The sequence below is a fragment of the Crassostrea angulata genome, chromosome 6, assembly GCF_025612915.1.
Source record: "Crassostrea angulata isolate pt1a10 chromosome 6, ASM2561291v2, whole genome shotgun sequence".
NCBI lineage: Eukaryota > Metazoa > Mollusca > Bivalvia > Ostreida > Ostreidae > Magallana > Magallana angulata.
In genome coordinates, this window is record NC_069116.1 from 49,492,772 (window position 1) to 49,518,968 (window position 26,197).

Below are 26,197 nucleotides of genomic sequence, written 5' to 3' on the forward strand. Positions count from 1 at the left end.
TGAGATTCAGAACTTTCGGAATTTTTCATATTAAACGCACTGAGTTAAAGTTATCTCCCGTATTTTCTTTCAGGAACAAAATATGTAGCGAATTTTTAATGAAATTTTACACGAATTTGTATCATCGTTTTTCAGTTTATCCATGCAAATGTGATATTGTGGAAACATAAACTAAAGAGCTTCCCGTGTTTAAGCGTGAATGTAATGCGATTGTTAATGTAATGTAATTGTAAAATCCGAAAAATTCAGACGTTTTCCGGATTTTTTAAAGGACCTTTCGTTGATTATTAATTAGCTAAGCCTGATTGAGACAAAATAAAAACAAATTGGTAACCTCCAAATACCAATGATGTTAAAAATATATAAAACAAAAGACAGTACTCTTCCGATTTCTCGGTATTAAAGCCCAAATATTCAAGTCTATTATTTTAATAAAGTAGTATAGAAAGTCGGTATTTTGACGTTGTTAGTGCTCCTTTTTATAACCATAAGTTTCTTTTACTTTGTATTTGGTATGCTGTTAGGATTTTCTAGCTAATACAATTGCAAGTTACTTTAATTACTAGAGGCATCTGCAAATTATACAAATATTGTATGGATCCCATGCGTGTAATTTGGTGATTTAAAAAAAAATAACTTATTGAATACACACTAGCTTACGTTTTTAGCAACTTCAGTCTATTTAGTCCTGTCTGCCAACATGAACATATATTGCCCGATAAATCGCTAAACAAGTTGACACAATTGCAAAAAAAGAGTGTACAGCAGTAAGTACTTAAAACACTTGTAACAAATCATACCTGGAGAGATTAACTATACATGCTTATTAAACCTGTTTGTAATGTTCACCGTGTGTCATTGTTTCCTGGGGAAAAAAATACCGTTCTTTTTTTTTTTTCTACTTACATGAATAACATATCTATAGATTGTAGGGGAGTAAGTAGCGTATCCTTGGATAAATCTTGCACAGCAAGTATAACTATGTACATATATGCCTTTATTTAAGCCTTGATCTTTTTTTTTTCAAACAAAACTGATTTTTATTTATTATATTGAATCTGTATATTAAAAATAGTTTTATAAAATAAAAGATTTCCTACTTTATTTTTGTGTATTTTAAATTAGATTTTGGTCATTCCTCGCTATTGATTTCTCCGGAAGATGCCATTTATTTTTATTCAAATGTCTGTGCATTTTCACTCGCATCACAAAGGACAGCCCACAAAACAAATGTAATGTGTAATAATGGAAATGATACAGCTTTGTAAAGCGGAAATACATGAGCTCTCTTAATATAAATACTATTTATTATCAAAAACAAATTAATTTTCTTTTATTCTCTCTAGACTTCTTATATGTCATGGATGTTCTTGTTTATTTTTCCTTTATGACTGCTGTGGTTGGTAAGTTTCGTTATTCATTTTGTTAAACGATTGTCATTTTGAAACTGGTTTATGCGATTACATTTCTTTCATAAGCATCGGGAAAACAACATACCTACCAAACAGACATTGACGCCTCAAGGAATAGTTCTACTGGTATGATAACCTCTCCGGTTATCCTGGAAACTATCCAAACAATGTGACCTACACATGGACACTGAAAACAGGAAATCCTAATGCCACTGTTTCATTTAACGTTGAAGACTTCGACATCATAAAATACAGGGACACTCCACTTTGTGAGAATTATTTACAGGTCAGCTCTCAATATAGAAATGCCTGAACATACCATACATATGTTTTTTTTATAAAGATGAATTTGTTTAAATGATAATGTTGCAGTGAATTTCTTCTTTAAAAATAATCATTAAATAGGAATTTTAAAGTAAAAGACCTTTGAAAAGTGCTTATTTTCTAAGCCCATATAAGTACTTGATGTTTTGTCAGATAAATAAGACAGAACCGTGTTACTTTAGGGCCATGCATAGATGCGGTAAATTTGAACCTTTCAGTCTGACTGTTGATGGAAGCGTCATAACCATTCACTTTGTGTCTGATAACTTACACAACACCAAGGGATTTCATTTGACATGGAAAGGTACATGTTGATTTAAGGATGCTTTTTAACTTCAGTCTTCTGAAAACAAGCTACATGATATATGCATATAACACAGCACTGTTTTGATAATGTTTTACACTATATATACCAAGAACACCCGGAATGAATAAAACTTCTTTGTGGACCTCAAAATTACAAGTGAATTTCTCTGCCAAAATCATGTCTACGACTGGACCGAAGAGGTTAGGTACAACAGATGTTTGGACACCAACGGCAAAACCAGAAATTATCATGAGAACGAGTTGTATGTATGTTTTGTCAAATTATTTGTCATATGATTTGACTTTCATATAAAAGATTATCCGTTAACAGGTTATATGATTTATGAATGTTTTGGACCATTGTTTTGGTAATATTTTATAGTAAATATACCTATAACATCTGCGATGAGTAAAATCTCTTTATGGACATCAAAAATGCAAACGAAAACTTCATCAAAAATCACGTTTGCAACAAGACACACGAAATTGGATACAACAGATGCTGACACATCTACTACAAAATTGGGGAAAGTTATATATACAAGGCGTATGTATGGTTTTCTTTGTTCAAATTGTAATATTCAAAGAAATAAAAAGGCTTCGATTTCAGTCGTAATTTGACCTATGTTTAGTGAAATTCAATATGAAAACACGCTTATAGCAAAAAAGCCTATAATGAATTGACGCTTATATTAAAGTGCTTATCAGTCCACGTAGGTTTTAAACATATTGTGAAGCTGACGGATAAAACAAATTACGTTTATAACGAAGCAAATCGCCCACCCCTGACTTTTTGCTTATCAGCGTTTACTGTATCATGTTGAATTTAACTAAACATTGGTCAAAATATGATTGAATGCGTAGCTTTTGAATTTCTTTGAATAATTTATTTGACGTTATACTTTGCTATCGGAATTGAACGACGCATACCTATTTCTACGTCAATAATTGTCGATGATTACATGTAACGGAACTGGGTGCAATATAACAACCGGAGTGTTCATGAAAGGGAAGTAGCGTATTTTATCATACAAATTTCCCCACGGTTTGATTTACACGGGTAGATGATTTTTTCAGTTTATACTGCACAGAGTGGAAAATGTTTTACAATAAATTTTATTATAGGATTTAGCACAGAAAGCTAATTTTGCATGAACGAGAACATGTTTAACGTAAAGTTAAAAAAATTGAAAGTGGTCACTTTCCAACTTTAAAATTGCATTTCCCAGTATCTAAGTAGAAGAATTCCAAATTTTACATTAGAATTTCAAACTTTAATCTAGGAATTTTAAATTTTACAGAAATTCTATAAATGTCACTAAGACGTTTACTTGGATTTCATTAAAATGATAGACTGACCACTTTTTGTATCAGTAAAGTTTTTTTTTTAAAATCTTCTAATTTGTCTTTCATAGGAGAGAGTATGAAAAGTCACTTTGAAGCAAATCTTATATCGTAAAAAAAAATATCGCTGTTTTTATAACAACTTCTCTTATTCTACAAATAATTTCAAAATTTCGATAAACTACACTTCGAAAGCGCTGAAGTAACGTAATGAAATGAGCATGTATGATACCATTTTTCTTTAAATGGAACAAGATTTTAAATAAAACATGGATTTTTTGCGCGGGCATGTTATGGCCTCCCGATTGATTTTACAGCAATGTGTAGAAAGTCACTTGTCTGTACTTCATACGATATGACGTCATAATTAACTTTGACGTCACGATCTGCATTCCTGTCGATAGTTCTTAGGGAATGTATCTTAGCGTTAAAGGTGAATTATATCAAACCAGTAATAAAACCGCATGTTTCCTTTACATGGATGCTGCCCTGAATGCTAGACTTACAGAATTCATTCAGTATAAAACAAATCGGCAGTTTTAAAGCTTCGTTTTAAGTAAAAGACTTTTTATAAACTAGTGGTTTGGAGACTTCCCCTGCTAAGTGTAAACAACTGAACGAAAAATTGGTAGAGAATATAAGTACTAATGTAAATCGTGCTTGGGAAAACAACGGATTTACACCATATTTTGTAAATCGCTTTTGATTAGTAAAAATGTGCATTATTTTGATGATATTGTGGAATGTTTTAACAATATCTTTCATAAACGAAATATCTATTTCAAGCCCAAGCAAGATCTTCATGGTATATGACATGACAAAGGTTTTTCTAAAAAAAATATTTATGATTTAATGTCATTAATCACCTGCACCGATGCAATTTAAATAGATTATTTGCAACATTCGGATTCGCCCGTCACGTGATTACAGTCCATATGACGTCACAAAAATGCATCAAATATGATATTTAACATCGTAGTCAATAAATGTAACATAGATTTTAAGAAATACTCCCGGTCAGAGTATTTTTGCAATGATCCAAATAATATCGTATTTTAGCGCCGGGACGCCTTAACATTGCTGCGTCGGATGGAGTTATACAAGGGTCAATAAAGAAATCCCAAGAAAATGTTCTCGTTATTTTTATTTTTTCGAAAAAAAATATCATCTATACATTATTTGTTAAAAGATATTTTTATTTTATGTGTAAAGTTTCATTAGATTTGTTCAAAACGTGCTAATGTTATTTTTATTTCCGAATCAGTATGTATTATAGTCACGACGCACCCTCATGAGCACTTTTTTTACATTGTTTTTTAAATATGCCTCTCTGCATTTCATACACAGTCTGTGGCGCTTGACCCACTAATTAAGTACATCAACGTACCACCCGTACCTGTCATCTAGTCTGTTTACAATTGTCTCGTACTATACTAAGTCAACTACTTTTTGGTGTTTTCATTTTTTTTACAATGTTATTCAGCTTTCATTGTCGGAAAGAACTTGAAATCCATCGGCGCTAGGTCCGAGGTATATATTGCCTGATTTACATAATCAAAACCGAACAAATCTATATCAACTTTAGAACTCTCAGCTTGAACAGTTTTCACAATATTATTTTGGCCACTTTTCCCGTATTGCATTGACAAGATAACGCCGAATTACCCATTATAGAATAAATGCCTAAAAGATTGCATTTCACAATATTGAACATTCGCTATTTTTTATTCCTTGGGGTGGTTGTTAAAATAAATCATAGTAAATATATTTAAGAGAGAATTTTTGTTTTGTTCCACGATCTTCTTCCTCATTGAAGTGCAATTATTATATTTAATTTAATGCGTTCTAAAAACACAGGAAATGAAATATGAAAATTTTAACCTTTGCGTATTACTCTGCATTGGACGTACTTCATGCATTCGAGAAATATTGATAAAAAATATCAACATGTTTTTCCTTGCAGAGTTTTTATCTTTAGCTTTGAGGGAAGGTGGTAATGATTTTCTTTTTCACGCCGAGGACTATTGCTTTGTTTATGGATCGTAATGGTACAACCACGTTTCGTCAGTGGTGATAATTCTTTGTAGAAATACATCTTCATTAGTATATTGTTTCAAGAAAGCCCTTGATAATAGTACTGATACTTTTTTGTCCTGTTGAGTTAAGAGTCTTGGCACCCCTGCAAATGTTATGGTCATTTAAATTTAGACCCGGGGTTTTATTTAACCCTTTCAGTTTCGAAGTAAAAATCGTTCCTCGTATTTATAGTCTATTTCCTAGACTCTAGGTACTCATATTAAAAAAAAACCAGACGATATTAATTTTTACCTTTAACTTCATTAATTGGTGGATATAATGAATCCTAGAAATAAATGTGACAATAGAAAAAAGTTTTTTCCAGCTGGTGGAACAATTAATTTTCCTAGTAGCGATCCCCCTAAAAAATTACTTTTTGATCCGCGCTTGACCTAGTAAAACCACAAATAGTGAAACAGACTCTAATATTTCTTCTTTTTTTTCCAAAGCATGATATTGCACACCAAAAGCATCAAATATGGCTTTGTTTTTGTTAAGCAACCCAAATGTTTATATTTTCAAACCACATGTTGAGTGGTTGAACACGAACGATGACTCGGTTCTGAATATTAACGTTTAGTTTTAAAAACCGCTAGATTAAGAAATAAGACGTATATCTTAATAGATTTTCATGTTTTAACATAAATCAAAGTAGGATATGATATGAAAAACGACAAGTTCTTACGCATTTTAAGAAATTATCCAAACACTTCTACTCCATTCGAAATTTTACAGGAACTGAACAAATCTCGGCGAAGTCTCGTGAACTTTCAATATTAATTGAACACCTCTGGATTTATTACATACTTAGTAACGATAAAGAAAACATACCGAACATATTTGGAGGGGTGCTTGGTATCTAGCGAGCTAACTCTTCTCATATTAAAATATTTATTAAGAATTGTAAATGCGGTGCTGTAACTGATATCAAACATGGACGCAAGTTCTGCAACAATGATGCATTCGAGATTTTTGGAAATAATTCTTTTTCTTCCAGGCTTTTTGTCGTCTAATACAGAGTCTATAACATTCAAAAACCACCTATGTCATTTATACTGTGATATAAACAAATGGTCTAATCACTTTTTTTCCCTACATCCTTCATCATTTTCGCACTTTGTCTTATTGTTTTACCAAGTACTACACACAATTTTATCTTTGCTGCGTGACGTCGACCATCGTCATCTATTTTTAGCCTTTTTAATAAGAGAACACTGGTCGTCTATCACTGATTTTTATCAACGGATCAACATATTAGGTCATATTTCAGCATATGAAATGACGTGATATTAGCTAATTTATAAGTGTAATTTAAATTTTGATTAAGCGCCATAAATCAAAGATAAAGTTAAAACAATTTAAAAAGCTAAAACTGCCGAGCGCCGTGAATGCATTTTTGAGATATAAAAGTATCAACTATTTATAGAAAACTTGGAATAAACTAAAAATAGGGAATTGTTTAGGATTAATTGATTTAGCATGTCTTTAAAATTTGGAAGTAATGTGACGTAAAGTAACAGCGCTCTGAATAGTCTTCGTTGTTTTGTTTTTTATTGACCCATGATAATGGGGAAAACTACTATATTGAGTGCGCTCAGTGGCTTTAAAAAATATCTTTTTAGACACAAACTTATATACTTCGTTTCTTTCATTAATTTTCAGCTCAGACTTTACAAATAAATTGTCACGAGAAAAATGCTTACAGTATTTTCAGTTACAAAAATCTTGGTTGAGAGAAACATGATAATTGCGACAGGTATATTCTAGATTATTTCAAAAATAAAAAAGATAAAGGTTATAAAAATCCAAATTTAGAATTTTAAATATTTGATAAAAGTTCACAAATTCTGAGAGTCTTCGAACGTATGAGTGAAGACATGTATTTTTTTTTTTAATAAGGGCCTACCCCTGCAATGTAAAGTGAAGAGTCCAGCATTATAATTGACTGAATGGTTATTAATCCGTATTCATCCGACAGTGTAAAATTTGAAAGATTTATCGAATAGGCATAAATTGAATTATCTGTGACAATTTTGTTTTTAGAAATATTTCGGAAAAAAACCACTTTGGAATAGTATAACTCTTGAAAAAATGTATTGGACCCCATTGTTTCGAAGCCAATGTCTTAAACTTATTGGCCAAACTCTTAAGGGAAAATCCATTGTATTCGATTTTATCACCTAATGTTTTCCAGCACAAATGGCCTCACATAAACAGAATACATACACGACTGACACAACTAGGAAGACAAGCACATTGAAACCAACAGAATTAACCACTCAAGAACAGAACTCCACAACAGGTGATTATTTTTTATTTTTTCGTGTAAACGTTGATTCAATAATTGTTTGATATCTGATTATTTTGAGGAAGTAGACAAACAATAAACGATATTTAATCACGCTTTATATTTTCTGCCAACAGTTAATTGTGAAGCAAGGATAATTCGATCATAGTTTTTTCCACCTTGCCATTAACAATATTCTAGATAGCCCGTTTTTCATCCAAAGTATGATTGTAATAATAGAGTTAAGATTGTTTATAACTTTTAAAAACTCTTTACAAATGCGGGGGTATAAGTACATTTTATTCCTGTAGTTTATGGTTTTAATGCCGTTTCTATCAGCGTTTACATATTTAAGCAGGTTTTTAAGCAACATTTCTGAATAAGTTATTATATTCTTTAGGTTAACAGTAGTAGTAAACCTTTTTTCACAATTCAAACAATAATATTAGGTGCATTTTATATGCATGTATTACTTTTGTTTGATATTAGTTGTTAAACATTATAAGTTTTTGTGATATGCAATAAGTATTCTTCCAGTTTTGTTGCTATTTCATTCTGGAGAATTGTGTGCTATTAAAACCTGGTAGAATTGAATGATGAATATTTTGTCTTTGGCAAAACTAAATACTCTTAATAATCTTTTATAGTTCTGACATTCAAAATGGATATGAATAAGAACAATAATTTTGTATTAATCTATCAAGAACTACTGTACATAATTATATCAAGTACCTTAGGATGATGGGTTTGTTTATCTATTAGAGCTTCCAACAAAATTCATTTACGATTGCAAATTTTGTATTCATTCATCGATCATTCATAAACGCCATTATCGTTAAAAGAAAAAGAATATTTTTGATGCATTGATTCTAACAAACAATATTCTCAGGTGACCTGGATATCAAAATACAGAGCGATGAGATAAGCATGGTCTTTGATATTTTTTTATAATTTTAATGGAGTATAATTTGTATGAAAGATATTTAATAAATCATGTCCTCATTTGTTATTAAGTTACCTTTAAATCATAATATATTTAGTTGCTGGGATCGGCGTTGTAGAACTCGCATTGGTTGCCTTGGCGATATACATTGTAAGACAAAGACGGTCAAACATGAGGTAAATCACCCAGATAGAGAGAGAAAGAAAATAAAGAAATTCCTTTTTTATAAACTTCATCATATGTTTATCATGTTTTATTATTGATACAGTATTGGGCAAAATGACAAGGATAAAACCCACCAAGTCTCGCGCAAATCAATGGTCGGTGTTGGAAATGTCTACGAGAGTATTCCTTTGGAACACTTCTCGATTAAAGACGCCATACCGGAAGAAGATGAGGACGTGTATACCGAAGTGCCGGAACATGTGTACGACAAAACCTTTGAACATAGACCACATGTTAACGTCAATCCCAACTTGTACCAGCTGTTATCAGAACTGAAAACAAAAAACAGATAAAAATCAAATTTTTAGTTTTTGTGTAGATATGTTTACTATAACCTTGTCCATGGTTTGCGAATCTATACACATATATTAATGTATGTATGCACCGAATTGCGTTTTGTGTCGTTTTTAGTTTTTCTTTAAGATCATAGGTCTCTTTACAATCAAATGATTGAATAAACTCCAAGACAGAATTATATAACAGGCCTCCTAATCATCGGTATGTATTAAATAGCAAAGCAAATCAATGCTATTTTAAATGTATCATTAAGTTATAAAATAAACTAATTTAATTCATCCTTGTTTTTAAAGTTCATTAATGTATAAATGTATATATACTACATTTATTGCGTTAAAATTGATTTAACCTTGTAAAAATGTAACTGCAGAAAACACTAGCGGCCTCTACTCTGGATATTTAATGACACTTCCTTATCAATCAGATTTTTTTTAGTTAGTGAAACACTCGGTGGTATAAATATCTCTTCTATAAAATATGATATGGGAAACCCAAAATACAACCTTTAAGTTTTTTATGATTCTTTTCTTAGTTTAAACTTTCTACAAATTGAAGAAGTATTTTTTTCGACAGTGTGCTAAAAATCAAAATCTCAAATGCATGTATGTAAATAAGTTTTGTTCAATGACATATATCATTGTTAATGTTATCAACGTATATAAACGTCTCCGTGTCTTTGAAGATTCTTGAAATACATTTAACCTTAATCACTAGATTTGATTTTAGTATCCTAATGACATATTTTAAAATTAACATGTCTTTTATTATCTATAGATACTTTCTACTGACTGACTTTGAATTTTCCACCGGCTTTCAAACTGAGATTTTTTTAATAATCTATTGTTAAAAAGATAAAATAGGCCATATAAACTAGCAGAAATAAGAAACTGTGCATTATAAAATTTAGTATAATTTTTCTATATCTATTGTTTGTATTTATGAAATTTTAACAATCGATTATGGTAATGTTTTGGACAATATTGGATGGTAACCGTCCGGGTGCACGGATTTTTTCATTGTTAGTGAGCACCTGTTGTTTATTGAAGAATTTGTTCGCACGTGTTTTACGGGCCAATACTGTTTGGAATAAGAGCTGTAAAGGATTTGTTTAAACTTTTTTTTGTTAAGGAAATCACTTTAGTTTCTACAAAATGTACCCCTATGTCATGCCACGACTCAACGAAAACCAACGTAATCGTGCTGTTGGGATGCTGCAAGCTGGAATGCCAGAAAATACTATAGCAAGACACTTTGAAGTTCATCAGAACACCATACAGTCATAATGGAGGTGTTTTCAACAATCTGGCAACACTCAGGATCGACCGCGCTCTGGGCGACCTCGTGTGACGTCACGTCAACAGGACAACCAAATTAGACTTGTGCATCTGAGAAATCGTTTCCTGACAGCAAGTTTGACTGCCCGTAGCATTCCAGGGCTTCGACCAATTAGTCCAAGAACTGGGCGTAATCGTCTGCGCGAGCAAAACATCAGACCAAGACGTCCAGCGGTGCGTTGAATACTGCTTCATCGTCATCGTATCGCCAGACTTGTGTGGTGCACACGACATCTGCAATTCAGAATACAGGACTGGGCCAATATTCTTGTCACTGATGAATCCAGATCTCATTTGGATAGCAGTGACGGCCGTTGTAGGGTGTATCGTCGCGTTGGGGAGCGTTACCAGGACGCTTGTATTGTGCAACGTCGACAATTTGGTGGAGGTAGCGTTATGGTGTGGGGTAGAATTTCAGCATGTGGAAGGACCTCATTATAAATTTTCAATGGAAATCTCACCGGCGTACGCTATCGAGATGAAATTATTCAGCGTCATGTGATACCCTTCATACAGAGACATCAAAATCACATCACTCTGCAGCAAGACAATTAACGCAAGGCCACCACACGTTGCACGTGTAGTCAGGGACTTGTTTGTTCAACAGAATGTCGATGTGACACTAGCTGATTTATGCCAGGCTTTAACCAACATCTGGAACATCCCACAAGCATTTCTGAACACTTTAGTGGCATCAATGAGGCGTCGCTGTAAAGCATGCGTGAACGCAAATGGTGGTCACACGCGTTATTAATTTTGTTAATTCAATTTCAAATAATAGTGACTTTCGAGTGTGCTGAAATTGACGTTATTCGACGTTGACATTAATGTGTTATGAGACGAATACATGTGTTAACAGTATTACAAAAACTAAAATTTGTTCATTGTAATTTTTAATTTTTTTTTTCATATATTAAATAATGCACAGTTTTTTTTACCGCTAGTATAGCTATAATTGTTTAAATGTCTTTGCAATGTCAAGACCGAATCTATTCTTGAGATATAACAGATGTTAATTTAAAACTACAAATTGGACTGTTATATTTAATATTTTTGTTTGGAGTAAAACGAGGGAAACACAAGCTTAATATTTTCATCTGATTATCGACAAAGCTACAAGTAGAATGAATTATAGGAAAAATGTTTTGACGTGTGTTTCTTAGTGCATAACCTACGGAAGCGTATTAGTGCCACTTTGTATTTTTTCTTTAAAATTCCAACTTTAAACCTGGAATTTCCAACTTAAAAGTTTATTTTTCCAACTTAAAAGTTGGAATTTCCAACTTCAAAGTGGAGTTTTTCCAACTTTAAAGTTGGAATTTTCAACTTTAACGTTGGAATTTCCAACTTTAATCTTGGAATTTCCACATTTAAAGTTGAAAATTCCAACTTTAATCTTGGAATTTCCAACTTTAATCTTGGAATTTCCAACTTTAATCTTAGAATTTTCAACTTTAAAGTTGGGAAAATCAACTTCAAAGTTGATTTTTATTTTATTTATATATATAAATAGATATATACTATGATTTTTTGTTCAGTGTGAGTTAGGCTTTATTTATAAAAAGAATGGGGGAGCTCATTCGCTTTCAAGAAGAACTCAATATAATAATACAACAACTCGAACTCACTGGAAATAATAGAACATGTCATGAATATAATTTCAATTTTATTTTTTGAATTCCATGAAAACAAAAACTATGTCATACTCAATATATAATTAAATATGTGTGTGTATAAAAGGTTGCTCGATTGTATCATATACATATAAAATAAATTTGAAAACCTCAATAAATTAAAGAATTAAAAGGATTAAGCATAATGAAGCACAGTACTGAGAAATATTTAGGAAAGTGATTATGTGTAAACAATAATCTATTCTGCAATTTTCAACAAAGAATTTTCAGTTGACACATACATATACGGTAGTATGTGCATGATAATCTTGAACAATGAATAAATATGTTGAATTGAACTCCAAGATTAAAGTTGAAAATTCCAAGATTAAAGTTGGAAATTCCAAGATTAAAGTTGGAAATTCCAAGATAAAAGTTGGAAAAATCATTTTTAAAGTTGGAAATTCAAACTTTAAGGTTGGAAATTCCAAGATTAAAGTTGGAATTTCCAAGATTAAAGTTGGAATTTCCAACTTTAAAGTTGGAAAAATCAACTTTAAAGTTGGAAATTCCAAAACTAAGGTTGGAAATTCCAAGATTAAAGTTGGAAATTCCAACTTTAAAGTTGGAAAAGTTGGAAATTCCAACTTTAAAGTTGGAAATTCCAAGATTTAAGTTGGAAATTCCAACTTTAAAGTTGGAAATTAAAAAAAATTATATATAGAGTGGCACTAATACGCTTACGTAATAACCAATGTATTTGTGTCTACAAATGTTTCCGTCAAAAACATTCCGTTTTCATTAACAAATATCTAAAACATCTGGTTTTATAGACAAAGAAATTACACTGTATTGGTCGTTACGCTATGAGGTTTTCAAATAAAAAATATTGATATCTCAATGAAGACACCTGGATACATCACATTAATTAGATTCTTTTTTGGTTTATTTGTTTTTCCTTTAGCAAGTGCGCCAGCTTCTATAACCATGGGCTTCCATATTTACAACTATAAAACATTAACTAAAGGGAAGTTTAATACCCTACATTGTAACCAGATATCAGTGGGTAGTTAATTTTAAGTCAGTCACTGTTTTAACATGTATCAAAGATAAAGGAAAAATTTGTAAATAGTTTGTAAAAGTTTACACGTTGCACAAAAAAACCTTTGTATATTGTTATTAATATGAAAAATATTTCCTTTTTTTTTTTAAATTTGATTATCACCCTCTCAAATATTTTACGTTGTTTGTGTCATTGGTTTTTATTAAAGTTGATGGATATTATCGTTTTATTTAGTTTCGATGTTGATAGCGTAATAGAAGTAAAATTTTACGTCAGTTTGAACCTTGTAAGTTTTAGCTATCTTCAGTTTCACATACTTCACAATACATCCAAGAAAATTGGGAGACGAAGGACTTGTTCTTAGTCAAGTTGTACAAGAAAACATATTGACACAAGCGTCAAATGGGCCACCAAAAATATAATTGTTGTATGAATCATCAGTACTTGAAAAACTCACTGCAAAGAAGAACGTAAAGAGTTGGTTACACTAATTTTTATGGAAATTGTAATATATTTTCAGCAACACGTCTCGAAGTTTAAGATTTTATTTAACTATTCTTATGAAGAACCGAGTTCGTTACCGTAAGCATTTCTAACGGTAATTGTATGATCATTGCCATACATGTAGTATGAAGTAATAGAGAACACATTGATTTACATTATTCTAATACAATGTTCAACTCATCATTATTCCCTTGGAGACACACACAAAGTCATTTTATTTGACGCAGAACATAGCAATTCAAATATGTCATTTATATAGAATTTCATTTCATTCAGGCTTTTAGTATTTCAGGTCTTTAGTATGTCCCGTATACTGATCCCGATACATTGTATGAAAAGAATGCAAAAATCTGAAATTTCCCGAATAGACTATAGTCTCGATAAAAACGCGCATAACACGACAATCTATGATCTATTTCTCATTTACAAGCAAAACATAAAATATGCAATATTTTCTAAAGGCTTAAAAATATCTCTACATGCATTTTTACTATTAATTCATAAAAATAAGCATAATATTACTTTTAATAAAAAACTATCCCGCAGAAACGCAGTTACAATATCTAAATGTATATCAAATACCGGAGCACCCGTAATAATGTTTGCTGAAATAAAGATATTGCTACGTATGTAAGAATCTCACTGATTTTTTATGATTTTTAAACCTACAATATTTACGTACGTTTATCTCTGTTGTCTATGATACTCCCCAATCAAAAAATTAAAGAACTTGATTAATTTCACTGTCTTCACAAAATACAAATAAAGATGTTAAGTGAGGAAACTCGTTAAATGAATTATAGTGTCAAATATTGTAAGACTAATGAGTAAAATTTAATTTACTTTAATGTTTTTATTTTCTTTTGCCTTTGGCTGGCTTTCCGCTAAATCACAAATCAATGTCAAACAGAACATGTTTGTTGTCTTAACGAATACATATGTGCATATGTCATATTCTAAAATCGTGGGAAGTGTTTAAAGAATCTCCTCGTAGTTGGAATTGTCAAAACATGCCAAGCAGAGATGTCTTTTACTCTTATTTTAACAAGATATTTCTGAATTTAGAGAATTGTAAAAGTATATTAAAACATCTCGAATCCAATAAACATACTGTAATTATTCAGTAACATTGTATAGCGAAGAATTTTGAGTCTCAATTAAAAATTTTAATGGGGGTCATTCATCATTTGTTTTCTTTAAACCGGTATAAAAACACGTATCAATAAATTGATATTAAGGTATATATTGACCCATGGGACGCGTATATTCTTCTATTGGAACAAAAAAGCTATTATTTTTGCTTAATAGTTTTATTATTGAAGTGCAACTTTTCATTCTCTAATACCAAGGTCAAAGAACTATTTTCCTTGCTAGTGACCTACAACTTTATTGAAAAGAAAAATAAAGCGGTAAAAAGAAAATGAAATTAAATTTTAGTTCCAATTTCGTCTGTTTAACTTTGAATCTTCCTTGAACAAAGCACATTTTCATCAAATACACAAAACACGGAAATAAATATCGATATTTGTTTATAACATTGCTATATTTCCTTTTAAAAACAATTTTTTAACTTCAATATCTGTAAAATAAAGTAGATGTAATCTTACACAGATTAATTGATGTCTTCAATTGTATAGTGTTTACACATATGCATTTACACATGTACTGAATATATATATTTATTCTTTTAATAAAACAATATTTCGTTAATTCATTGGATTGTAACATAAATCGACAGTGCATATCACGAAATATTATTTTCTATTACTTTATCTTCTGAATTTTATGCTGCGATAATAAAAATTTGCTTTTCTATTCTATTTTTCTACTCTAATTTTCTCCACAACATAATTAGATAATTTTTGAAAAATCAAACAGCGCTTCATCACTGAATCACTATTGCTACTGAATTTGATTAAAGTCAGCGTAAATATTTTTGTTTAAACTAGATTGAATGAATGGCATAGCGACACTGCTCCTTAAAATCACTTTCTTAGTTCAAACATACAATTTCTATGACTTTTCTTCCCCTTTATATTCAACTAGTAATGTTAAATTTTTCTCCACAGCGAAAGTTGAGAGAATACCTTCTTTTTATTACTTTTATAAAGAAACATTATATAGACTGTTTTCAGAAGAGCAATTTTAGCCGCAGTAACTAGTGCATGATGTGGATCAAACTGTCTTTGCTCCTTAATTATTAAACCAATTTCAATTTGATATAGTCGGTATTTTGACGCAGTTAGTGCTCCTTTTTATTATTATATGTACGTTTGACATAGCTTCTTTTACTTTCTATTTGGGATGCTGATCGGATTTCCTATCTAATACAAGTTACTTTAATTACTAGAGGTATCTGCAAATTATACAAATATTGTATGGATCCCATGCTTGTAATTTGGCAATATAAGAAAAAAAACTTATCAAATACACACTAGCTTACGTTTTTAGCATCTTTAGTCTATTGAGTCCTATCTGCCAACATTACTATATTGCCCGATACCTCGCTATACAAGTTAACACAATTGCAAAAAAAAAAATAGCGTACAGCAGTAAGTACTTAGAAGACTTGTAACAAATCATAACTGGAGAGATTATCTACACATGCTTAATAAACCTGTTTGTAATGTTCACCGTGTGTCATTGTTTCCTGGAAAAAAATGTCGTTCATATTTTGTTTCTTATTTACATGAATAACATATCTATAGATTGTAGGGGAGTAAGTAGCGTATCCTTGGATAAATCTTGTACAACAAGACTTTGTATGCCTTTATTAAGCCTTAATTATTTTTCAAACAAAACTGATTTTTATTTATTATATTGAATCTGTATATTAAAAATAGTTTTATAAAATAAAAGATTTCCTACTTTATTTTTGTGTATTTTAAATTAGATTTTGGTCATTCCTCGCTATTGATTTCTCCGGAAGATGCCAGTTATTTTGATTCAAATGTTTGTGCATTTTCACTCGCATCACAAAGAACAGCTAACAGAAAAAATGCATTGTGTAATAATGGAAATGATACAGCTTTGTAAAGCGGAAATACATAAACACTCTTTATATAGATACTAATAATTATCAAAAACAAATTTATTAATTTTCTTTCATTCTCCCTAGACTGTTTATATGTCATGGATGTTCTTGTTTATTTTTCCTTTATGACTGCTGTGGTTGGTAAGTGTCGTTATTCATTTTGTTAAACGATTGTCATTTTGAATTTGGTTAATGCAGTTAAATTTCTTTTATAAGCATCGGGAAAACAACATACCCACCAAACAGACATTGACGCCTCAAGGAATGGTTCTACTGGTATTATAACCTCTCCAGGTTATCCTGGAAACTATCCGTACAATGCTAATTACAAATGGATACTGAAAACAGGAAATCTGAATGCCAATGTCTCATTTAACTTTCAAGACTTTGACATCAAAAAGTACGGAGACACTTCACATTGTGAGGATTATTTACAGGTCAGCTCTCAATATAGAAATGCCTGTACATACCAAACATATGTTTTATTATAAACATGAATTTGTTTGAATGATAATGTTGAAGTGAATTTTTTGTTTAAAAATAATCAAACGATCGGAATTGAAAAGTTAAAGACCTTTGAAAAATTAACAAAAATATGCTTATTTTTAAGCCCCTATAATTACTTTGCGTTTCTTCAGATATTAGAAACAGAACCGTGTTGCTTTAAGGCCATGCATAGATGTGGTGAATTTAAACCTGTCAGTCTGACAATTCATGGAAGCGTCATAACCATTACCTTTAAGTCTGATAACTTGCACAACAGCAAGGGATTTCATTTGACATGGACAGGTACATGTTAAACAGAATTGATGTAAGAATGATTTTGAGATTCAGTCTTCTGGAGACACTTTACATGATTTATGCATAAATCAGAGCATTTTCGTGATAATATTTTATAGTATATATACCTAGAACACCCGCGGTGAGTACAACTTATTTATGGACCTCAAAACTACAAACGAGATCCTCAGCCAAAATCACCGATACGACTGGACCAAAGATATTGGGTACAACAGATCCTGAGATACCGACATCAAAAACAGAAAATATCATCAGAACAAGCTGTATGTATGTTTTTTCAATATATTTTATCTCATAATATGGCTATGATGATTATCTAAAAACATCTTACATGATTTATGAATGCATCAGAGCATTGTCTTGATAATGTTTTACAGTAAATATACCTAAAACACCCGCGATGAGTAAAACTTCTTTATGGACCTCAAATATACAAATGAAATCCTAAGCTAGAGTACTAGTGATGTTTACAACAAGACCTAAGAAATAAAAATTGTAAATAACAGATGATGAAGCACCCACTGCCAAAAAGTGGGGTTCAACACGTTTGCGTGCATGTTTTATTTATATTTCAAATTGAATATTTAGGTAAGAAGAAGTTTACGATTTCAGTCAATGTTTAGTAAAATTCAACAAGGAATGGTAATATATCAAGCATCTAAAATATTTTCAGTTTTAGATATTCACATGGGTAACATTATTTTTGGACGTTTAAGGTTATTTTCTAATATGAAATGTGTTCTTAGCCACATTTAACTTCATCTGCTATATGAATCATTACATGACATTTTTATATTGCTCCATTTTCTACCCTAAGATTTTTTTTGTTTATTTTAATATATCATCTGGATTTTTCGATTTCATTCAACTTTTAACTTTAAAGGTCCAAAAAATTCTTTAAAATTCAATATTGATTTTAAATATTTCAAACTTCAGTTTTAAAGTTGGAATTTTCAAGTTAAGTTTTTTCATAACGATAAATTAAAAGTTAAAATATCCTAGTTCAATCTTTGCTTTTACATAATTAAAGTTTGAAATTAAAACTTTAATATTAAAAAAGAAAAGCCAGCTTTAAAGTTGGATAATTAAAGATTAAAATTGGCTTTTCAAGATTAAAGTTGAAAATTCAAACATTAAAATTGTCTTTTTTTTTTTAAAGATTTCAGTTGAAAATTCCTACATAAAAAATTGAAATTTCTAAATTTTATTTTAATTTTTTTTCACAACATGGCATAAATACCTTATTGCAGAACTCATTAAAAAGATAGAGTGACTACTTTTTGAATCAGTAAAGTTTTCGTCAAATGTTTTATCAATGTTAACAATATTTTTTTCCATACGATAGACTATTAAATGTCATCGTAAAGCAAATCTTCCTAATATAAAAGCTCTCGTCGCTTTTCATAAACTCTTCACTTATTTCACAATAATTGTTAAAATTATGATCAAGGTAAATTTTTAAAGAACTGAATTTACGTAATGTTGTTAGCATGCTTGATAGCACTTTATTTTTGAGTATCATAAGATTGTTTATGAAATATAGATTCAATGGAATAGAGTCGGAAATATGGAGATAATTACAATCAAATGACTTTTAAAAATATCGTAAATGGCAAAAACTCACATTTTCCGTTTAACAATTTTTTTTAGTTCGAACGTCAACAATTAGAGGAGAAACGTCGATAGTGAAAAGTAACACAAGAAAAATGCTCACAATATTTTCATCGACAAAATCCGTGACAGAGGGACACATTTTGATTCCCACAGGTATAAGATTGTTTCTGACATTTTGATTCACATGAATAGCGTCGGAATTATGGAGATAAAGACGACAATCAAATGGCTTTTAGATTCATTGTTTTTAACAAAAACTCATAGTTTTCGTTCATTTTTTTTTATTTCTAGCTCGAACGTCAACAAATAGAGAAGAAACATCGCTAGTGAAAAATAACACAAGAAAAATGCTAACAATGATATCATTGACAAGATCCGTGACAGGGGGAAACATTTTGATTCCCACAGGTATAAGATTGTTTACGACATTTTGATGCACGGGAATAAAGTCTTAATGAGATAACGACTATCAAAAGACTTTTAGATATATCGTTTTTAACAAAAACTCATATTTTTCGTTCCTTTTTTTTATTTCTAGCTCGAACATCAACAAATAGAGAAGAAACATCGCTAGTGAAAAATAACACAAGAAAAATGCTAACAATGGTACCATTGACAAAATCCGTGGTAGAGGGCAACATTTTAGTCACCCCAGGTATTTGATAATAATACAAATGTGTCCTTCATTGTGTCACAGTGTAACAATGAATTTTACATACTTAGCAACAAAAATATCCAAAGTTTTAAACAAATAACATCAAACATAAATTGTGTTATGATTGTCTTTTAACAAATCCTGAAAGTGTTTTATTTACATTAATACACTTGCATACATAAGGAAACATTCTCTTAATATAACAGAATAGTTTGAATTATTTGAAATTAAATTTATTTTTGAAAAATGGCATTCGTCGAAAGTTGCATACGTTCACTAACTTCTTGAAATCCATATTCTGACAGCAAGTTGGATTTTTTAAAATTTATCATTAAATAAATTCCAGCTCTGTCAACAAATAAACTGCAAAAGTCGCTAGTGAGAAATGACGAAAGGAAAATGCTTGGAATGATGTTGACGATAAAATCCAGGACTGATAGGAAAACTACCATTCCTACAGGTATTTATAATAAAATTAATAATAATACTTCAACGTATGTCCTTTATTTTATCAATCCATATTTGACTTTATATTGTTTAATTTCACAAAAATATAGGTTAATACCAACAGTCCTAAAAGTTTAAATATAGCTGATGCTGCAATTCATAAGTTTTTGGTTCAATTTCTATAATATCTTTATTTTAAATACGAAAATATTCTTTCATTTGCACAAAAACCCTCGAAAAAAACATACTAATTTCATTATATGTTAGCGTGAAAAACACTTATTTGGTAGTTGTTGTTAAAATTGGAATATGTCTCCATAAACTTTAATGCAAATAAAATTAACATGATTATAAATACATTTTAAATTTACAATCCAAACATATATTCATCTTCGGGTATATTTGAAAAATTGTGCCATGTTTTATTAAGTTCATTATATCTTAAGAATATATATGACATGTTGTTGAAAGTATTTTTTTCCTGCCAAAAACAGAATACAAGTTCAAACATGGAATTGTTTACACATATTAACTTAGAATTTTACTTTTATAGCTACCTTTAAGTTGTCAGTTTTGTGTTAGATTGATATATGAAAATAATATTTGCTTCTTCTTTTTTTTTTGCTGTTATCAAAACGATATATTTCTTTATTTTTTTTTCAATATATATACAAACATCTTTATCGTAGTTTTCTTTCGTGAAAGTTTAACGTCATTAAAGAAAAAATAATAAATCTTTGTAATGAATATGATAACCTTTAATAAATTTAGTCAGATATAAGTCTGAACTGACAAATTATTTTTTATCTTCAACTGGACTTGTTCACGATGATGCATTGTCGCCTTTTCTTTTTTTTCACTATATATTAATGATTTTGAAATGGATGTTATACGAAGTTGCTGTGGACCTGTTGTTTTAAGGGACCTTTCCCTTTTTCTTTTAATGTATGCTGATGACACTATGTTATATCTAATTCACGAGAGAGTCTACAGAGTATGTTCAACCAATTGTATCAATTTAGTAATGATTGGAATATTGATGTGAACACTGATAAAACAAAAATAGTTTTTCGACATGCGGGGATGATGTGTAAAATTGATAGCTGGACTTATGACCAAGAGCATGTTGAGGTTGTTAATTGTTTCATTTATTTAGGTATCAACCTTAATTTTAATGTTACACAGAAAACAATTGCGATGCAGAGTAGGAAATGTACATGTATGTTTGGCATTCAGAAAGTGTGTAATGAAACTTATTTAAATTTTGGGACTAAATAAAGCTTTTCTATGTATCTAGCGTTTTAAACTATGGCTCCGAGATATGGTTTTTTTTTATTCTGGTGATAAATTAGAACTATTTCGCACAAACTTTTGTAAAAGAATTGTCAAAATTAAAAAAATGTACGTCAAATTTCATGGTTTATTGAGAGTTAGGTCGTCTACCTATGATTATTATGCGTAAATTGCGGATTGAGTATTAGTTGAAATTGATTAAAACAGGAAAGTGTATATTACGATATGTTTATGAAGAATTGGTTTCACAATTGATACCAAATACATAGTGTTTTAATGTCAGAGAATTATTAGTATCTCTGGGTATGCATGAAGTATGGCTTTCAGAATGTGGCTAACACTAATGTTTTCTTAAAAATTGTAAAGCAGAGGGTGTCTGGTTTTTTTATACAGGAAAGAGACGCATTTTTCGAGTCATCCTCTAAATGTTTATTGTACAAGTATCTGCCTGACACTTTTTCCTTACAATTTTATTTGCGTAAAAATATTCGTTTTAAAAGTATAAATAATAAAAATATGTCCTTTTAACAAAATATAGACTGTTATCGCAGATACTTTTAGTAGAACAAGGCCGTTATATTGGAACTGTCAGATCGATGCGCATCTGCAAATATTGTTAATTTAGGTGATGTCGAGAATGAATTTCATTTTATACTGTTCTGTCCTTTATATAAATGTATACGTGTATTGTATTTTGAAAATATCACTGGATTCGTTCTTCAATGTTTAAGTTAGTTCAATTCCTTGCCACCCATATTCGCAAACAATTGTGTCATCTCGCAATGTATCTGCGTGAGGCTGGTAAAAAACTGGAATGTTAGACTATTCGTACATCCAGTTAATGTATTACCATTATTATCATTATTTACATAACTTTTTAATTTATTCATTATATGGTCTCTCCTTCTATGAATGTGCATTTGTATATAATATTTTATGAAGAATATTGTTATAACGTTAATACTAGTAGTGACGTTTGCTTTTGCTAAGATAGAGTGTATGGATATGTTTATAATTATGTACATATATTACAACTGCTTATAATTCATATGAATTATAGCAAATAAGCAATACAACACCTCACCCCCATCCCCCCCCCCCCCAAACAAACAAGTTTACTGATTCTGCTTTTGCAAATAATTGGCTTGACAACCTATTTATTCCTTCAACCTCCTCATATTTTAGATATAGATTGCACAGACTTTCAAATAATCATATAGAAACAGAAGTTTCTATTAAATAGAGTTCAACGTGTACATGTTCATGCAGTTTTCAACATGCAAAAACGCAAAGGGGAATAAAGATGCATTCAGTTATGACAAAATAAATATAAACATCGTCAGCGGTTCAAAATCCAAGTGCATGGCCATCTTCAATTAGTCGTTGATTCTAATCATTATTACATGTTTATTAAAACTTGTTAGAAAAAGTGTCGAAAAAGTAAGAAAGATTCTTGAATAATTTATTGATCTGAACACAAAACCTAATGTAATATTGTCATCAACTAATTGCCACACGTGATTCAACTTGTTTTTATACGAATATATATGCAAGTTTTGTAAATAAAAACTATCTGAATACTGTTGCAAAGCAAAGCAAGCTACATTACCATAATTTGGTAAAAGATAGTTTTGTAGCAAAGTATCCAATAGGTCGTCAAACTGCAATACATTATTACAAGTATTTGCCCTAAATAGTTATCTAAAAACATTTGATTTTCAGCAGGAAACTTGCCTTTTGAAAAAGTTCAGGCTTTATATCTTTTTAAAGTATCGAAATAAACAGAACTTTGAAAATAAGGAAGTGAGACTATGCTATTCAAAATGGGAAGGGTTTATGGTATTTTTCCTCATATAATGCAAAAATTGCTGGGTTTATTTGCATATTAACAAGAAAAAAATATATATTAAAATATTTAAAGTAAAGCAGAGCTGGACTATGTACGTCAACATGAAATACACTGTAAAATATAGATTAAGAGAATATAACCTAATTACATTTACATTATTATATTGAATTTAATATCAAAAGGGTCGACCTACTTGTTTTAATAACGCTACAGGCTACATTTAACTAGCAGACTTGGTCTTACACGCGTCATGAGACAAGGGAAGTAAACCACGATATTGGACATCATTTTTCTATCCAAGTAATTCTGATCGACCCTGCTACCTTTCGGTAAACTTAAAAAAAATGTCACTTTTATGGATTATTTCTGTATATACTATAACTCGATAAGAATGTCGTTTATCTTATTTCATTGAATTCGGAAAATAAATTATTCATAGCGAGTAGTTTTGAGCTTATGAACGCCTCTCCTGGATAGTATTCATTGTTGTATAATACAATGAATAAAATATTTCATAAATTACACGTATTAATTGTTTTATCCATTTATTTTACAAATGTTGTAAATAAAACAGGGCTCTTTTAAAACAAGAAATAATATTCCATTTTCCCATGTACACTTTTAAAAAACAAACACATATATTGTTGTTGTAGTGTTATCAATAATGTCTTCTTATTTTGGAAACATAGCCTTAAAAAATATAAAATAAATTGAAGTGTTTAAATTTTGTGGGTTTTTTTTTTAAAATGAGAAAACATAAATTTTAATTTTGGTGGACAATTCAAGTCAACCAATTTATTGATGTTCAGTGAATAGCCACTTTGGTATTTGCATGGGTGCTTGGCCTATTTGAAAAATGACAGATAGCTGCAAGCAGTTGGCATATGTAAGCTGTTACTTATCGAATTCCACTTTTTTCTTACAGCAAACTCTTTAATTCTTTTTTTATTAATTACTATAATTAACAGCTCGATTTACAACATATCAACTGGAAGCGTCACAAGTGACAACGAACACAACAAAGAAAATTCTTACAAATTTCTTATCAACCAAATCCGAAACTGAGGAAAACATACATGTTATAACTTCCACAGGTATATATGATTATTAATCAATGTCCATTTATTTTAATATTTAAAAAATATTTTTATAAAGTGTATATCCATAACATTTTTATGTCACACAAATAAGTTTGATGCATATATTATACGTCTTACAGGTCTAGAAAAGCTAATTTTGTTGTAATTCAAATGTAGCTACTGCACTAAAGATTGATTGACTGTTTGTATATATTTATTACTTTTGTTTTAACAAATGCATTCCAGCTCGAGCATCAACAAATAAACTGGAAGCGTCGACAGTAACAACTAACCCAGCAGATAAAATGTATACAATATTGGTATCAACCGAATCCGTGAATAAGGAAATCATAACAATTACCATAGGTATTAATCATACAAATTTACCAATTGTTTTCATGTTAATCAATCTTGACTGTATATTATACATGCTTACAAAAGATAAATCTAGCGCAATATCATATTTTGATTTTTTTTCGAACTTTGCCATGCAGTCAATCAATAATCAATATTTCAGCTTAAAGAGATATGTGTATAATTCAGTTTTTTGATTGAGTTGGCTTAATTACAGTGTTAATTTGTTTAATATTTAATTGACTATCATTATCTTTCAAATTTTAGTTTACTTGGTTACTGGTATCAGTATTCTAGTCGTTTTGACTATCATCGGGAAATGCATTGTTAAAAAACGACAGACAAACCAAAGGTATGTTAGAGAAAAATAGACAGACAGAGAGAGACAGAAAGAGAGAAAGAGAGGAAATGTTGATTTACATGTAAGCTTTAACTTTATTTCGTACTTAGATCATGGATTTTAACCCAAGGGGAAATCAAGGAGAGCACAACACATATCTACTCTAGCTTAAAAAAATATAATGCTTACGATTGTATTAAACTACAGCATCAATCCAATGAAAATGCCATGCAGGAAGAAAATGATGCTACGTACATTGAAATTATCGAACTTGAGTACGACAAAGTTGACCCCAGTAGTAGGGATACTGACCATCTTACTGAGAGAAGAGATATTGAAGATAATGCCATGTGCATTGATGATATCAAGTGATCAAGCTAAAACAAACAGCATGAAGTGTGACCATCTACTTGCAATAGCTCAAATTACAATTGAAAGTAGTGATATTAAAGATGAAGATAAGTATAGTGGTAGTCTCAATATGCTTAACACAAACCACATGAATAATGACCATGATTCAACTGCATCAGCGACTATTTGAACTAGGAGAAGTGATATTAAAAAATAGTTAAAACGTTTGGTGGATTAAGGCGATTTTGTTAATCTCTGTTGTTTTTACTTTCAGTAATACTGATTGTAAAGCTGCCTTCCAGATTTTTTATAAATAGGTTTATGTCATCTTCACGATTATTTTAAATAAACATATATCAGCATCATTTAAAGAGGCTAGAAAAATGTTATAATTATTCCTATTAAAAGAACTGAATGTGGAAATTTAGAAATAGGCAACAGCAGGCCTCAGGATTATGAAGCAATTTCAAACTGAAGTCAAAATTTCAGTAAAAGCATATCAATTTTATCAGGTTTTTATTAACAGATATTACGAAAGGGTACAATTTTTTAATTATAAGTTTTTTACTGTTTCATTATCCTGGAGCCAGGTCTTTGAATTGAGGATAAAAATGCATATATCTCACTTTATATAAAAATGAATACAAAGTCA

At 30.3% G+C, this 26,197-nt stretch overlaps 2 pseudogenes; both read left to right on the top strand.

Annotated features, from left to right (window-relative positions):
* The first annotated feature begins 1,360 nt into the window (after window positions 1-1,360).
* Window positions 1,361-9,220, top strand: LOC128187029 (uncharacterized; annotated as a pseudogene).
* A 7,640-nt stretch (window positions 9,221-16,860) lies between these two features.
* On the top strand, window positions 16,861-25,900 carry LOC128190821 (uncharacterized; annotated as a pseudogene).
* Window positions 25,901-26,197: the final 297 nt, after the last annotated feature.